Source organism: Anopheles gambiae (assembly GCF_943734735.2).
Source record: "Anopheles gambiae chromosome X unlocalized genomic scaffold, idAnoGambNW_F1_1 X_unloc_19, whole genome shotgun sequence".
In the NCBI taxonomy this organism is placed as follows: Eukaryota; Metazoa; Arthropoda; class Insecta; order Diptera; family Culicidae; genus Anopheles; species Anopheles gambiae.
In genome coordinates, this window is record NW_026902625.1 from 75,001 (window position 1) to 92,500 (window position 17,500).

General features: G+C 51.9%; 1 pseudogene; it reads right to left on the minus strand.

The window, feature by feature from the left end:
• Nucleotides 1-12,196: 12,196 nt before the first annotated feature.
• The window catches only part of LOC133394525 (large subunit ribosomal RNA), an 8,878-nt pseudogene continuing 3,574 nt past the window's right edge, over nt 12,197-17,500 (minus strand).

Here is a 17,500-nt window from a genome sequence, read left to right on the forward strand (position 1 = left end):
CTGCGCACTCTTTCTTGTCCTCTTCGAGTGACGGGCCTCTAAGCGGGGTTGTATGCCGGTACGACACATCGACTGGTACATTGCACGCACTAACGATCTCTCTGCACTGCATGGAACTCATGCGTAACCACCGTGACGGGAGACTTTGCTAGTACGCACGATACTCTGCGCATGTGTACATGCTTTACAACCCAGCCAACTTGAGCACCTAGGGGAAGTTGTGATGCCATCTGAACACCCACCGACTGATGCATTGAACGGCTAAAGTTGACCTTCAATCCGAACTGGCACTCTGCGGCGTGGAGGCAGTTGCGCGACCACTCCTATCCCAAACCAACAAAGCAAGGTGTATCCTACGTGCTCGGTACAAGCACACCACGACGGGACACATTGAACGGTTCAGCGATCTCTCTGCACTAGTGGAAGAACTCCAACGTGATACGGGAGACTTTGCTACAGCGGCTTCTCTGCACTTCTGGGCTACCACCTTGTGACGGGAGACATTGCTAGCGGTCACTCTGCACTAGTGATGGTACACCACCGTGATACGGGAGACATTGCTAACGGCCACTCTGCACAGGTGCCAATACCACCTTGTGACGGGAAACATTGCTAGGAACCGATCGGCATCTCTGCGCGATTACTTGACGCACACCCAACTAAGTCAACTGTTGGACTTTTTCGTAATCACGGCGGGACACATTGAACGAGCTCTAACGGATCTCTGCACGCATGGAACATGGTGGCGGGAATCATTGCTAGAACCGAACGGCGCCTCTGCGCGATGTACAAACAAGCTCAACAGGAACCTCGTATCGGCTGCCGAGCCGGAGCCCGAACAACTTGGACTTTCACCTCTAATTTATATCAACTCACCACTCCCCGAGGGATCCGCAGAATTGCTTCTGGGTCCCGTATCGTTATTTGCGATTCGTGTTTGCATTACACTACATTGAACTATTCCAACTTGTTTATCCGCATGGCGAACATTTGCTGCATTGAACATTTAAGTTCCACTTCGCTCTCCCCTACGTGGGTCTGAGCTTCGCTCTCAGGGAAAAAATATGCCACATTTGGTAGGGAAACCCGGTTTCATCACGCTATGTGCCCTGCACCACCAGCTTAGCGTGAATGCTTCGAGTTTCCCTAAGAAGTTCGATTGGTCTTGCAGAGTTTAAAGACAACGAAGCTTAGTTTCAAGCAATGATTTAATATACGCGTATTAAAAACCCTTAACTGTTACAACTTTTATGCTTGAAACCATCGCAACGAAGTCTTTGGGTCCGTAGACCCGTGATGTACTGCTCCAGGAAACGTTTTGAAAGAGTGGAAACTCAAAATCATAGGTTAAGATCATCGGCAGAACCCACCAGACACCACTTTTGCTTCATAAGTTCGGCCTATAGTCATATGACGATTTTCATCGGGGAGGGGACGTATGACCCAAACGGGGGCTTATATGACCCACGGACACTGCAAACCATGCTCCTACGACTAAATAGAGGTTAAAACTACGATTTGGTGAAATCTTCATTTTTGACCTCGAAGCAAGGTACCTTCCCTATAGTAGGCAATGAGTAAATGATCATAATCCCAGGAGGGCAAAAAATGGGAACCCGAGAGGAAAGCGCTGTTGGCGCGCCTAAGCTAGTGGCCCGTAGAGTAAAAAGGGTACCCCCAACAAAGTTGTCGTTTGACGTTCTGGTTGCACTTTTTATCATCTAAAATCAGTTTTCTACACGTTTTGAGGGGTTTAAGCAAAAAAAAAATTTCGACTACTCGAGCTCTCTGGCCCGTTCGGTGCACATTTTTGAAAAAAGCTAGGGAGCTGCCCCTAGGTTCGGGGTGTCACAAAATGTTGAAAAGTGGTCGAAAAACCACTATCCAGAATCGGATGTAGAATCATTAGACGAACTTAAAATTGTTCTACGACACCCATCTGCGACGTTTAGTATTCGAGATATAGCACTTTGTAGGTCTGACCGAGCAATTTTGTACTAAAATGTATGGTGAACATGTAATTCATTAAATAACATTGACTTGCATCGTGCCCTACTTCATCGGCACAGCTGTTATTGACTATCTTTAGTGGAAATGGATTGAGTTTGACCATTTTAAGCCCATTTCCTATGCCGTGCACCAACATTGTGTACCGATCAGGGAAAGTACGCTACGTACGCGTTCATGGATGTCGATGTTGGTACAAGTTGCCGGTCGGGATAGCCGTGCACCAAAACTGTGTACCGATCAGGGAAAGTACAAGACGGAGGGTGCAGCTCGAGCGTACGCGTTCATAGATGTCCATGTTGGTACACTTGCACCAAAATTGTGTACCAATCAGGGAAAGTACAACACGGAGGGCGCAGCCCGGGCGTACGCGATCATGGATGTCCATGTTGATACAATCTACGTGTACGTTCTTAGTTTTTGTATCAAAAGTTGCAATTAAGTGCTTGTATGCTTAAAATGCTTATCTCAACCGGTCACCTTTTGGCCTGTCCTTTTATAACAGAAACCTAGAAAGATACTCGATATGTTTGTGTTGTTCCATTAGCCCGGGACGACGAAATGAGCTATGTGCACATCGTGCAGAAAACTGTCTTCGCCACGCATGTTTTTGTCTATCCACTCATATAATCACCCACATTTGTGTTCAACACGGACGGCGCAGCCCGAGCGAACGCGTTAATGTTTATGTTTGTACACACTGCTTGTACGATTCTAGGATTTGGTAATTGCGTCACAGTGCCCGACCGTCGCGGACACCATTCTTGGACAGAAGTCCTAGTACGTAGAGTACTTTCCCTAGGTATGTGCTCGTTCGTGACTATCGTTGCGTGCTTACGGACACGCTTGGGTATGTTTACCATACAAGGTTTACTAGGGAAACCTGGGAAGGACGCTTGCCCTCCCGTCGCGGACACCATTCTTGGAAAGAAGTCCTAGTACGTAGCGTTCCTTATTTTACTTGATCAGTTTGTAATGCATTCGCTTTGTTCCATCGACTTCTGCTACTGCTCACTAAGGGGTGTTCGTTTGCGATGTGTACGATAAGCAACTGTCTATCCTAACCAGCAGTTAATCAACACTTTTCACCCAAGTCATAGGAACATAGAGTACTTTTCCTAATCGGTACACAATTTTGGTGCACCTCTAACCTGGCCGGCACTTTATCGTTACGTTTTGTGCATAACCTAGGGACGTGGTGTAAGTTTCATGATTTTTATGTTTGATTCGGTTTATTATGATTGAAAACTACGCTACGTCCCAGAAATTTGAACTCGACTACTTCCTCCATGTGGCGCCAAAAGCTACTGGGCAACGCCTAGCTAATGCCCCATTTGTACTTCAATTTGCATAATCAATTTTGAAAAATACGCTAAGTCCCAGAAATCTGAACTCGAATACTTTTGCCACGTGGCGCAAAAAAGCTACTGAGAAACGCCTAGCCTTTTACCCATTTATAATTTAGTTTTCGTTATTAGTTTTGAACAATACGCAAAGTTCCAAGAATCTGAACTCGAATACTTTTTACATGTGCCGCCAAAAGCTACTGAGCAACGCCTAGGTTGATACATTTTTGGTACATGGAGTGTATGCATGCAGGATTACTGCCGTGCTGGACCGAAAAATCGAACTTGCTACTAGAACGTAAAGTAATTCCCCTAGATAGGTGCTTTTGCATACCTCTGATCGACCACCATGCAACACGCGTAGCGACACGCGTAGCTAGGCTTGCCCAACCAAATTTCCTACTATAGCACCAAATTGCACACTTTCAGGGGTATAATTTGGTACCGTGTACCGTGCATGGTACAAGTATCAGCAGCTCGTGCAATTTATTTTGCATCGTGTTGCGGTTGCTGGTGCGTCGGGATAGGAGTATTTCGAGACTTTCGCCAAGCGTTGGTGCCATTTGGGGGATAATTAATGTTCTAGCCACAATAAACGTGCCACATAATGCCAATAAGGAAAAACCCGTTTTCTAGGGACTTCCAGTCAAAATGTTTGCCATCAGCGCTTTCCTGTCGAGTTCAGGATCTGGGACTTAGCGTTTTTTTTTCACGATCCAATCCAACGACCAGATCGTGAATAAACAATTCATACAACAGTGCATCCCTTTAGAGAAGGAAAAAGCCGAATTCTAGGGAGCTCCAGTCCAAAAGGTTGTCATCAGCGCTCTCCTCTCGAGTTCAAGATTTGGGACTTAGCGTTTTTTTCGCGATCCAGCCAAAAGACCAGATCGTGAAATAAACAATTAATATAACTGTACTAGTACATCCCTTCAACTGAAGCAAGTGCACCATACATGACCCGTACGCCAATCATCCATGCACATGACACGTCAACTAAGTCAACACATGATACAACTTGGACAACTGACGGGTAAGTAGGTCATCTCGTACACGACGACACATCGACCAAACCAGGTCAACACGTCACATGCACAAGACATCCTACTACCAAGGCCGGCCACCTCGACACACGACGTGTTAACCGAACATGGTCAACAACACCATCATGTGCAAGGCAACCGGCCCAAACGGATTAACTTATACAACTTGTAACGAGCAGGTGTGTAAGCTTACTGGTTTGGTCGGCACGTTTCTCACATCAAGACAATCAAGTCGAGAACGAGGCACGCCGACAAGCTCACTAGTGTTACGTGTTCCGCTCCATACCGTGTCAAGTCACTCGTCTGACACGGAAGTAGCCAGCTCTTGTCCACTAGTGTAAAGGAACGGTCTCCAGACCAAGTCAAGTCACTCGTCTGACAAGGAAAGAGCACGCACCAAGCTTCACCAGAGCACGGCACCACGGTCCCCAGACCAAGATGGTTCGTTGCGCCATCGAGGAAGGGGCACGCGATCCCTTGCTACACTCAACTAAGTACACTCTTGCTCTCACAAAAGTATCCCCTGTGTCGACGTGGTCCCCAGACCAAGACGAGCTTGCGCACATCGAGGAAGGGGCACACGGACAAACCACCAAGCATGGGTCGCCTGAGAGGATCGATGCGAACGCATCTCTACAACTCGCAGCTCCCAGCCTGAAGTCCCGTCGTTTGCGGGCGGTTGATAGGTGTCGAAACTAGGTATATCCACGTTGGGCAGAGCTCAAGCCAACGGCGTTCCCAGTTACGGTACTAACACGTGCAGCGAACTCCACTCGTTGCGGCCTAGGTATAGCGGGATGAGACGCCGGGCTGCAGACGCAGACTCCAACGGATCTCAGAGGGTTGTTAGGCCCGCTAGCTTCCGAACACCTAATGGGTTTGAGAAGCGCTATCAGCTCGGATTGGCTACGACCTTAGAGGCGTTCAGGCATAATCCAGCGGACGTAGCGTCATACCAAAGTCCGGTCGGACTAGTATTGAGCCAGTGGTCCGTACCTGTGGTTCCTCTCGTACTGCACAGGAATTCCGTTAAGATAGCGACTATAAGCACACACCAGTAGGGTAAAACTAACCTGTCTCACGACGGTCTAAACCCAGCTCACGTTCCCTTGAAAGGGTGAACAATCCTACGCTTGGTGAATTTTGCTTCACAATGATAGGAAGAGCCGACATCGAAGGATCAAAAAGCCACGTCGCTATGAACGCTTGGCGGCCACAAGCCAGTTATCCCTGTGGTGTTCATCGAGTAGCCGTCGAGTGAAGACGGATGTAAACACGCTCCGACAGAGTTTCAGAAAAAAGTGTGTAAAACGGCCTCGGATCGCTCGGAAAGTGCTAAAAACGAGTTCAGAGCACCCGTTTTACCTTTAGACGGTGTTATTTACCTGAAAATCGGTGATTTTCTTGTAAAAGTGAAAAATCGTGTTTTTGTGTGTACGTGGGCCCCCCCCCGGTAGCACCTGATTTCCGGGTGTGGAATTTGGGAGCAAAATTTCGTGATATTGGTGCCGCAAACACTTGAATTTAAGTAAATTGACGGTTCTAAAGCGTTTGGAAGTGATTCTGCAACGATTCGTGCAGTAGAAAGCTGAAAAAAGTGTATGTGTTTTTTCCCCATACATTTTGTATGGGGAATTTAGTTATGAAAAAAACTCAGTGAAAACTGCACGGATTTTGTCCGGGTGTGTTTTGAAAGGTGCGCGTAGTGACACTCATAGTGAATCGAGCGAAAAAAGTGCGAAAATCGGTTAAAAAACGCGGAATTCAAAAGTGTCGGGGGTGCTACTGCTGGGGCACGTGTCCTCAGTAAAAACGAAAAAAACAGTAAATCGTGAATAACTCGGTGAGTTTTGGTCGGATTCGAGTGCGGTTTTCACCATTGTGCTTATCTTTGTGCAAACAATAAGAATCGACCAAAAAAACAGTGAAAATCGGGAAAAAAAATTTTGACATTTGGAAGTGACAGTTCAGTAATACCCATAGGACAAATTTGGCCGGGGCGCAATTCCCAAGGGGCAAAATTTGAATTTTCGGTCCGGTGACGGTTGGCGGCGGAACCAAAGGTGCCGAAAAATTGTCAAATTTGCAGGGGTGGTAGAGCAAGTAACGCCGACTACGGGAAAATTATTTTCCCCCCTCCCCCCCCTCCCCCCTCCCCCCCAGAGGTCAGAATAGAGTAGGGCGCCCGATAAGAGTCGGATAAGGTCGAGGTCGCCCGAAAATTCTCATTTTTGGTAGGGTGGTAGAGCGTGACCCCAGCAGTCCGGGAAAATTATTTTCCCCGCTCCCACCCCCCCCCCCCTCCCAGTGAAAAATTTTATAAGTGTCAAAAAGTCGGAAAAGTGGTCCAAAAAGGGTGGAATTCCGGGTCGAGCCGTTTGGACGAGTGAACGTGCCGCGAAAATTTGGGAGTGGTGCGGAATAATTCCCCACGTGTGTGACGCACCCTCCTGAATTTTTCCCCACCCCCTTCCCCCTCCCCCCCGCCCACCAGGGGGGCACAAATTGGACCTTTTTCGCCCTGAACACCGGAGTTGAAGCGGAAACCGACATCATCGTGCAGCAGATCACCAGCTAGGCGGCGCAGAATCCCAGGGGTCATTTCGACCCCCTGGGTCATTCGACCCCCGGGGTCATCTCGACCCCCAGGGTCATTTTACCCCACCCATCGCGAACGTCGGTTATCGCGATGGAAGCACCCGGGAGATCGACCCGCTCGGGTGCTAGGGCGATGTCGGTGGACTGCCGCACCAGCTTGGCTCCCAGTTCCAAGCTGTTTGCGACCGAGCCTCGTGTTGCGCTGCCTCGGGTAAGCGCCACAGGCATCAACAAGCCCACTGCACAGCCAAAAGCTGCATCCGCGACACCGGCTCCGGAGCTCGAGTTGCTCAGAGCAACCATCCAACGCCTCGAGGAGCAGAATATCGCTATGAAGGAGCAAAACGCAAAACTCCTGGAGCAGATAACCGGCATGTGCCAACTGCTGCAGGAGGAAAAGGAGGAGGCAAAGCGCCGTGAGGAGAAGCTCGAGGCGCAGATGGAGAAGTTAGCCGCCGCACATCAACGCGACCGAGATGTGCTCAACTCTCTGTTGGCGGCAAAGGTTGGCGGCGGACAACCGTCATCTAGTCCGCGTCAACCACCAACTCCGTTGCCGCGCCGATCCTCTGCGCAACAGCAGCAGCAGCAACAACAACAACAGCGGAATCAGCACGAGCAGGAGCAGCCCCGCGCGTCGACGTCGCGCGTAGTCATGCCGCCGCACAGCGAGGCATCGACAGCCGTCCGCGAAGACGCTGTGCCGGAACTGACCTACAGCGAGGTCGTACGGCGTAGATATCGCGGCAAAGCTACGGGTAAGCCACGCTCCCAGCAGCAGCCGCAACAGCAGCAGCAGCAGCGTCAGCTACAGCGACAGGCAGTCGGTATCGCGCAGCATCAACAGCAGCAGCAGCAACGTCAGCCACAGCGACAGGCGGTCGCTGGCTCGCAGCAGCAACAGCAGGAGCGTATGCAGCAGCAGCAGCAGCTACAGCGTAAGCGAAAGCCGAGGCCTGACATCATCGAGGTGTCTCCCAGCGAAGGCGAAACCTGGGATGGCATTTACGACAAGGTGCGCAAAGCCATTCGTCTGGACGCGGCTCACAGCGAAATGAAAGGGCATATTAAGCAGGGCCGCCGAACTCATGCTAGGCTGCTACGTATGGAGCTGAGCAAGACGGCAAACGCTCCGCTTATGCTGGAAGGCGTCCGCAAAATCATCGGCGACGCAGGCGTCAGTCGGCTTGTCACAGAAATGGGTGAGCTGCTGGTAGTCGATATCGATCCCCTTGCTACGGAGGAAGATATCATTGCTGCCCTCGATGCTAAGATTGGCGCAAGTGCTGGAGTTGTTTCTGCCAGCATTTGGGAACTACCGGATGGTTCGAAGCGAGCACGCATCCGGCTACCTGTGAAGTCGGCTCGGCAGTTGGAAGGACATAAACTGTTCCTGTGCGACTGTGTGAGCAAGGTTCGAGCAGCCCCACCAACGCCTCCAGAGCGACAGCGCTGTTTCCGCTGTCTGGAGATGGGCCACATCGCCTCGAACTGCCGTTCCACCGCAGATCGGCAGAATCTGTGCATCCGCTGTGGGCTTACCGGACACAAAGCACGATCCTGCCAGAATGAGGCAAAGTGCGCACTGTGCGGTGGCGCTCACCACATAGGCCACAGCGAATGTGCTCGTTCGGCCCAACGATGTTCCCGGCCCTGAAAGTTCTGCAGGCGAACCTGGGCCATGGCCGTGATGCCCAGAACCTGGTGCTGCAAGCTGCCAGAGAGGAGAAAGCAGACGTGCTCATTCTCTCTGATGTTCTGCGCCCACCTGAAAACAACGGCCGGTGGGCATTCAGCAGCTGCAAGGCGGTAGCGGTGGTAGCTGTCGGTGAGCTACCAATACAGCGGGTGTGGTGCAGTGAAGCTCAGGGGTTGGTTGCAGCGCAGATCGGCGGAGTGGTTTTCATCAGCTGCTATGCTCCACCAAGCCTTAACCTCGCAGAGTTCGAGCGCTTCTTGGAAGCAATAGAACTCGAAGGCTTCTCCCACCCTCAAGTCGTCGTCGCCGGCGATTTTAACGCCAGACATGAGGAGTGGGGCAGCCCGAGGACTTGCGACCGCGGGGAAGAGCTGCACGGAATGGTGGAGCAGCTTGGCCTAATCGTGATTAATCAAGGTCGGGAATACACGTTTGTTGGCAACGGGGTGGCTCTCCCGAGTATAGTGGATGTGGCATTCGCGAGCCCGTCGATCGCTCGCCCTGACACCTGGGTTGTTAGCACAAGCTACACCGCGTCTGACCACCGCTATGTTCTCTACACCGTGGGAGGAACACCACCATCCCCCGAACAACTGCAGAACCATCAGCAGACAGCGCAGCAGTCGTCTCAGCAGCAACAGCAGCAGCAGCAACAGCAGTCCTTACAACAGCAGCAGTTATCACAACAGCAGCAGCAGCAACGACAGCGGCAACCATCGTCGCAGCAGGGTGATTCCTCAAGCCAGAGGCGTGTGCGTCACGCTGGCCGCCGATGGAAAACCTCGCAGTTTTCTCCTTCCTCATTCCTCGAGGCGCTGTTCGCTGCGGACTTTGTCCAACGCGCAACGAGCCAGGAGGGTATGATCGCAGCCATGCTCAAGGCCTGCGACGAGACGATGCAACGGGTTACCCGAGTGCACCAAGACCCGCATCGGAACATCTTTTGGTGGTCTCCCCTCCTGGCTCGACTGAGGAACAATTGCGAGGTTGCCCGTGACCGGTTGCTGCAGACGGCTGACTTGGAGGAGCGCAGCATAGCAGCAGCTGAGCACAGGACAGCAAGGGCGGAGCTCAGTAGAGCAATTCGAGCTAGCAAGCGGAACTTGTTCCAGGAGCTGATCGAAATTGCAGAAGAGAATGCGTTCGGGGCAGGATACCGTGTCGTCATGTCCCGGCTCCGGGGCAGTCGGACGCCTTCAGAAGCGGACCGGGTCGTCCTCGAACGCATTGTATCCGACCTCTTCCCTGAGCATCCGCCCTGCGACTGGTCGCAGCTGAGCAACGTTGGAAGCGTCGAGGGAGCAACAACAACGGCGGGAATTGCACCGGTAACGGACGACGAGCTGCTGCTCATCGCGAGCCAGATGGCAAATCACAAAGCACCAGGGCTCGATGGCATCCCGAATGCGGCAGTGAAGACGGCCATCATGTTGTTCCCGGAGGTCTTCCGGGTCCTGTACCAGGATTGCCTCAACCGCGCTTCGTTTCCGGCGCAGTGGAAGAGGCAACGACTGGTGTTGCTGCCGAAGCAGGGGAAGCCTCCGGGAGAGAGCAGCTCGTACCGACCCCTCTGCATGCTCGACGCACTGGGGAAGGTACTTGAGCGCCTCATCCTGAATCGCCTCAATGAACATCTCGAGGAGCCGTCTTCACCCCGACTGTCGGACCGGCAGTTCGGATTTCGTCGAGGGCGGTCGACAGTGAGCGCCATCCAGCGGGTTGTTGAGGCCGGCCGTACCGCCATGTCGTTCCGGCGAACGAACGGCCGGGATAACCGTTTCTTGCTTGTGGTGGCGTTGGACGTGAAGAACGCGTTCAACACGGCCAGCTGGCAATCCATTGCCAGCGCCCTTCAGGCAAAAGGTGTTCCCGTCGGCCTCCAACGGATGCTTCGAAGCTACTTCGAGGATCGTGTGCTGTACTTTGACACGAGCGAAGGCCCCGCCGTACGGCATGTAACCGCCGGTGTTCCACAGGGGTCCATCCTGGGCCCAACTCTGTGGAACATCATGTATGACGGGGTGCTGGATGTGCCGCTACCTCCCGACGTCGAAGTCATCGGATACGCGGACGATCTGGCGCTGTTGGTACCTGCTACCACCACGGACGAGGTTCGCGCGAGAGCAGAGGAGGCCGTTGACCAGGTCCAACGTTGGATGCAACAGCACGGTCTGGAGCTGGCCCCAGCCAAGACTGAAGCCGTCCTGATCTCAAGCAAGAAGACTCCGCCGCAGGTGACATTTCGCGTCGGTGACGTGGAAGTCCAGTCTTCTAGGAGCATCAGGTACTTGGGCGTGCAGCTCCAAGATCACCTGAAATGGCGAGATCACGTCACGAAAGTCTCCGAAAAGGCGTCGCGCGTGGTGGCAGCTGTAACGCGCCTCATGCAAAACCACAGCGGCCCCAGGACGGCCAAGTCAAGGCTGCTGGCGTATGTGGCAGAATCGGTGTTGCGGTATGCTGCTCCCGTCTGGGCTGAGGCAACTCAGGTGCGAGAGTGCCGACGGATGCTGCAACGAGTTCAGCGAAAAGCAGCCATCAGGGTGGCACGGGCATTCCGTACCGTCAGGTATGAGACGGCCACCCTACTCGCTGGACTCGTACCGATATGCCACCTCATCAACGAGGATGCTCGGGTTCACCAACAACTCCTTGCTCCAGACCGTGCTGCAACGAGGGAGGACATCCGGGCGACGGAGCGGCAGAACACCATCGACTGCTGGCAGGAGGAATGGGATGCCGACGCACTGCAACAGGATGCTAGCCGGCACACGCGGTGGACGCACCGTGTAATTCCATCGGTCGGCGACTGGCAGTCTAGGAAACATGGAGATATGACTTTCCATCTGGCACAGGTTTTGTCCGGACACGGATTTTTCCGTGACTACTTGTGCCACAATGGATTCACGTCGTCCCCAGACTGCCAGTTGTGCGTCGGCGTCCCAGAGACGGCGGAGCACGCCTTCTTCGAGTGCCCACGCTTTGCGGCAGTTCGACAGGAGCTACTCGGCGAGGGAGGTCCGGACCCTGTCTGTCCGGACACCCTCCAGCGGCACTTGTTGCGCGACGCCGATAGCTGGAGTCGTATTTGCGAAGCCGCGAAGCGAATAACGGCCCAACTGCAGCGAGCGTGGGACGAGGAGCGGGCAGCATTGGCTGTTAACGTCATCGAGCGTCAGGACGAAGACGCAGCAGAGCTGGAGGCCCAACGCGCGGAAGTGCGGCGGGCCCGTAACGAGCGACGCAACGCCAACCGGCGAGCAGCAACAGCACGCCGGCGGGAAGAACGTCGAGCTGGACTTCCCCCAACCCCACCAGCTTCACCACGGACCGCTCAGCGACGTGCAGCGCTTCGTGAGCGTCAAGCGCGGTTCAGGGAGAGGAGACGAAACCGTCGTCTTCTCGGGATGTCCGGCCAGGCGATAAACAATGACGATGACGGCCGAGAACGCGCGGATTTAGCAGCCGGACCATCTGGTATGCGCAACCGCGCAATCGACGAGGAAAACGAGGCCACGGACGGTGGCCTGAACGCCGCGGAAGAAGCCGCCGTGGTCGAGGCAGAAGTTGCCTCCCGCTAGGCGTGGTATGCACGTAAAAACAGCGACGCATCGAGCGTGAAAAAGCGCCCTATTTAGGGGAATGAGTGAATTTTTCGGTTGAATTTAGAAATAGAAATAAAACATGGAAGGTGCTTTTCGCACGGACAAAAGGTTGGCCATTAAGCCATGAAACCCCCTGCAGGGTAAGCCCTCGCGGGTAAAATGTAGGGGAGCGGGAGGGTTTAATTTTGAAACAAAATAAAAAACCCGTTTATAAAAAAAAAAAAAAAAAAAAGCCAGTTATCCCTGTGGTAACTTTTCTGACACCTCTTGCTAAAAACTCGTTATAACCAAAAGGATCGTAAGGCCAAGCTTTCGCTGTCCCGAAGTGTACTGAACGTTGGGATCAAGCCAGCTTTTGTCCTTATGCTCAGCGTGTGGTTTCTGTCCACACTGAGCTGACCTTTGGACACCTCCGTTATCGTTTTGGAGATGTACCGCCCCAGTCAAACTCCGCACCTGGCACTGTCCATGACGTGGACCGAAAGGACCTGTCCAGGAGTCTTCGAGCCGGGCGGCGCGCGGAACCGGGGGCAAACGTGACATCATAAACGATCGACCGCGCAGAAGCAGTGCACCACGAATGCACCGACGTACGCAAGCTTGTACCCTTGCGGGCCACGGCTCACGGTCGGACAAGCGGGTAACACGCTACACACGACGATGCTACGATGCAGTCTCCCCGGCGGCACCACCCAGCGACACACTGGACGCTGAGCGAGAAACACGGCGCATTGGGCGCGCGCAGGCGAACCGCCGCCACAGCCCCCCGGAGGAGGTGCGCGCACGATCCGGACCTGGGGCCCGCGCTTGTTCCACCCAATCATGTAAGTAAGGCAACAGTAAGAGTGGTGGTATCTCAGAGGCGAGCTCCACGAGGAAGCCCTCCCACCTATGCTGCACCTCCTATATCGCCTTACAATGCCAGACTAGAGTCAAGCTCAACAGGGTCTTCTTTCCCCGCTAGTGCATCCAAGCCCGTTCCCTTGGCTGTGGTTTCGCTAGATAGTAGATAGGGACAGAGGGAATCTCGTTAATCCATTCATGCGCGTCACTAATTAGATGACGAGGCATTTGGCTACCTTTTTTTTTTTTTTTTTTTGTTATCGAAGGGGAAATCTTGCATAAGACACCTGGGTGATCAACCCCGGTAGTGTGAGATTCTTACTCACTAAAACCCCTCCGTGCCTTCAACCGGCCCCGAGTGGATCACCCGTTAGGGTATCGACGTCACTCGGGCGGTGGATGTCCATCATCCCAGGCAACGAATGGCTTCCAACAGTGGTGATTAGCCACTGTCTAGCCCTCAGCGATGAAGCTACGATGAACTACGATGAATCCGTGTCGTTACTCGTCGTCACTGTCGCTGCTCTGCAAGGCCAACTGGATGTTGGCGAGCAAAGCACGTCGTTCGCCTCGTTCGATGACGTGTCTTCGATGCTGTTGTCGAATCATAATCGTCCGTACTGCTTGATGAACCATGCTCCAGTTATATCTGTTAGCAGACATAACTTCGATGATGTTCTCCGGCGTTAACTCTTCGTCGACTTGATGCTGAAGTCTGATGATCAGTTCACGATGACGTACACAATGGAATATCGTGTGTTCGGCGTCCTCAGGTTCCTCGCACGCATCGCATAGCGGCGAACCCGTTAACTGCATCCGATGAAGCTGGTAGGCGTAGAAGCCATGGCTGGAAAGAAACTGAGAAAGAAAGAAATCTACACCACCAAATCTTCTACTTATCCATCTGTTGACGTCGGGTATGAGACGGTATGTCCACCGACCGTGAACACTCTCATCCCATTCTCGTTGCCATCGTTCCATAGTTGTGACACGTTCCATGTTACGTGCAACTGATCCGGCGATGTTCTCTGCTCGTCTCCGATGAAAAGTCCTGGAGTCCTCGTCCAGGAGGAGATGCAGCGGGATCATTCCCGCAAGCACGCAGACTGCATCGTGAGAAGTTGTCCTGAAAGAAGAGATAACTCGCTGGACTACTGGTCGGTAAAACCGACGTAGCCATTGTCTACGGTTAGCAAATCTAAGGGTATGACACCAAATGGGCGAGGCATACCGGACCTTCGCCACAACAGTAAGAGCAATTACTCGCCTAACATTACTACTTGGACCTGCCTTATTAGGCATCATCCTTACCAAGGTGGTCCATAGCTTCGTCGCTCTCTCCACCGCATACCTGATGTGTGAAGTGTAATCGAGGCGGTCATCTAAGACCATCCCCAAATACTTTAAGCTGCGCGACGAATGTACTACGTGATCACCTACCCTGATAGCCCCATGTTGTATCCTCTGATGGGAACTGACCATAATGAACTCGGTCTTGGTCGGGGCTATCTTTAATCCGTTGTCGGTCATCCATCTGTCGATGATGCGAATCTGTCTGGAAACGAGAATTTCAATATCATCAACACAATTACCTTCCACCAACAGTACTATATCGTCTGCATAGCCGATAATCCTTGCACCTTCCACCATTGCAACTCGTAGGACTCCGTCGTACATGAGGTTCCATAACGTTGGGCCAAGTACCGAGCCTTGAGGTACACCCGATGTGACTGCAATCTCTGCCGGTCCATCTGTGGTATCATACATCAGCACACGATTCCTAAAATAATCACCAATGATATCATAAAGATATTTAGGAGTGTTAATTCTCTGTAAAGCATTTGCAATCGCCAACCATGAAGCACTGTTGAAAGCATTAGTAACATCTAATGTAACAACTGCACAATACCTTCCACTGTATCTGTTTCTACTTCTAGCTACCGAAACAATGTCCACTACCCGTTGAATCGCATCAACTGTAGATCGACGACTTCTGAAACCAAATTGGTCGTCAGACAGTCCGTTGACCTCCTCGATGTGTGCATTTAGCCGTTGCACTATGATGCGTTCTAAACCTTTACCTGCCCCGTCTAGTAGACAAATGGGGCGAACTGAACCCGGTTCCCCTGGTGGTTTGTTCGGCTTCGGTATTAACACCAACCTCTGCCTTTTCCACTCATCGGGGAACTTCGCGTTCTCTAAACAGCCTTGGTAAACCCTGCAAAATGCATCGGTTGCAGTCAACATACCAACTTTCAGCGCCTCATTCGGGATACCATCTGGTCCCGGCGCCTTCTTGTTGGGTAGTCTCCTGGCAACCGCAAGAATCTCATCATTAGTTACCCTTTCAAACTCTCGTGGCTGATCGATACGATATTCAGGCCACTCCGTGTTTGGGTGAGTAGGAAAAAGCTCGCTCACCACTTCCCTAAACTCGTCCAATGTCATGGTTCGGGGTCCAATCGAACCCTCGGCCACTTTCTTGAACGTATGATATACAATACCAAATGATGCGTTGTTCGCTGTTCCCAGGAACTCTTTCCACTTCCTCTGTCGGGTATGCTTGATCAATCGCTTGAGGGCATTCCGTGCCACCTTGAACTCGTCCCTAAAAGAAGAATAGAGATCAGTATTGAATGCTCTTTGCGCTAATCGATCGCGGTGTTTGCACTCTTTGCGAAGTGCCTCGATCTCTAGCGTCCACCAAAATGCACTCTTGTTAGGAGTGTACCTCTTACGCTTAGTCATCGTCGCATTACACGCCGTGACAAGTATACGCATTAAGTCTTCGCTTGTTGTGACCTCGGTCTCAAAAGCGGCTTGCATCATAACTTCAAATATATCTTTGCTAAAATACTTGATGCTCCATCCCGTTATGGGTCGGGACAGGTTACGCACGCTTTGCGTCTCGAGATCTATTCGTATCGCACGATGATCCGAGTTCATATAACTAGATAACACCTCCCACTTAAATGATCTTGCTATGGTTCTGCTCGCAAAAGTAAGATCAACTACTGACGTACGCCCTGGTCCAACATAAGTTGGGGTGCTGCCGTCGTTCAATAAAATTGCGTCAATCTGCGCAAAGGTTGATAAGACCAACTCACCTCTTCGTTTCTGGGTTTCTCCACGCTCGCCAAGTTGGTTGTTCCAACTTGCTGACCAAGCGTTGAAGTCCCCCCCGATAACGAATTTGTGGATACCGGTTACGGCCATTACCGTGTTATCCAACATGATCTGGAACTCTTCCATACTAAATCTAGGTGGCGCGTAAACGCTAACCACTCGCATATCACCTATGTCAACTATCATTAAACCCTTCAGAGCCTTACTGACTACCTTAACTGGTAAGTCCGCGTTAACCACTACCGCTGCTGTGTTATCGTCATTGCGTAACACTTTGACGTTGGTTGTTGCCAGATACGGATCTGCAATCAACACTATATCCGCAGATTCTTCCCTAATCGTTTGCCACATTAATTGAAATGCAGCATAACAATGATTCTGGTTATGTTGTAGCAACCTAACCATTATGATCTAATCGTTCGCCTACGGGGACACATGTAACTGCCCGTTGCGTGAGGGTTCTGTGACCTCGTACCGCAATCCAAACACTTAACAGAGTTGGTACAAGCTTGCTTCTTGTGTCCACTCAAACCGCATTTCCAGCACAGATTACTTCTGTCTGGTTCCCTACAATGATAGCTCGTATGGCCTACCTTCCAACACTTATAGCATTTCTGCTCCTCCATTACCTCACGGATATGGCATATCGACCAACCAACTTTCAGCTTTCCCAAATTCAAAAAGCTTTGAAAGTCTGGCAGCGATACGTTGATCCGTGCCCACTGCGTACCGGCCGCGCGGCCTTTCTTCATTTTGATACGATCTATTTCTATCTCGATGTTGAGCTGTGCTTTGACAGACTCCGCAACCTCCTCTGGGGTGGTAATTTCATCGAGATGCATGATCTCAATCATTTTAGAAGGAGCTAGCGTTCTCACTGACGCCTTGCCCTTCACCGCTTCCTTAACCTTTGGGGCAATTGCACTAGCAGAACTACCCTGCTTCAATTCTAGCAACATGCCTCCATTCTGGGCCCGTCGGACCTTAGAGATTGTCTCTCCAACCGATTTAAGAGCATCGGACTGCTTCATTTCCTTGAGCAATTTCGCCAGCTCCTCGGAAGTGCAGTCCGATATCAGCAGAGCCTCAGGCCGCTTCCTGGGCTTATTCTGCTTCTTCTTGCTCTTCTTCTTCTTCCTCGTATTAACTCTACCCTCATTAATATTCGGTCCGTTTCTCGGACTTGGAATATTTTCCACCGCTTCCCTAACAGGGGTCAACCTCGATGGTTGT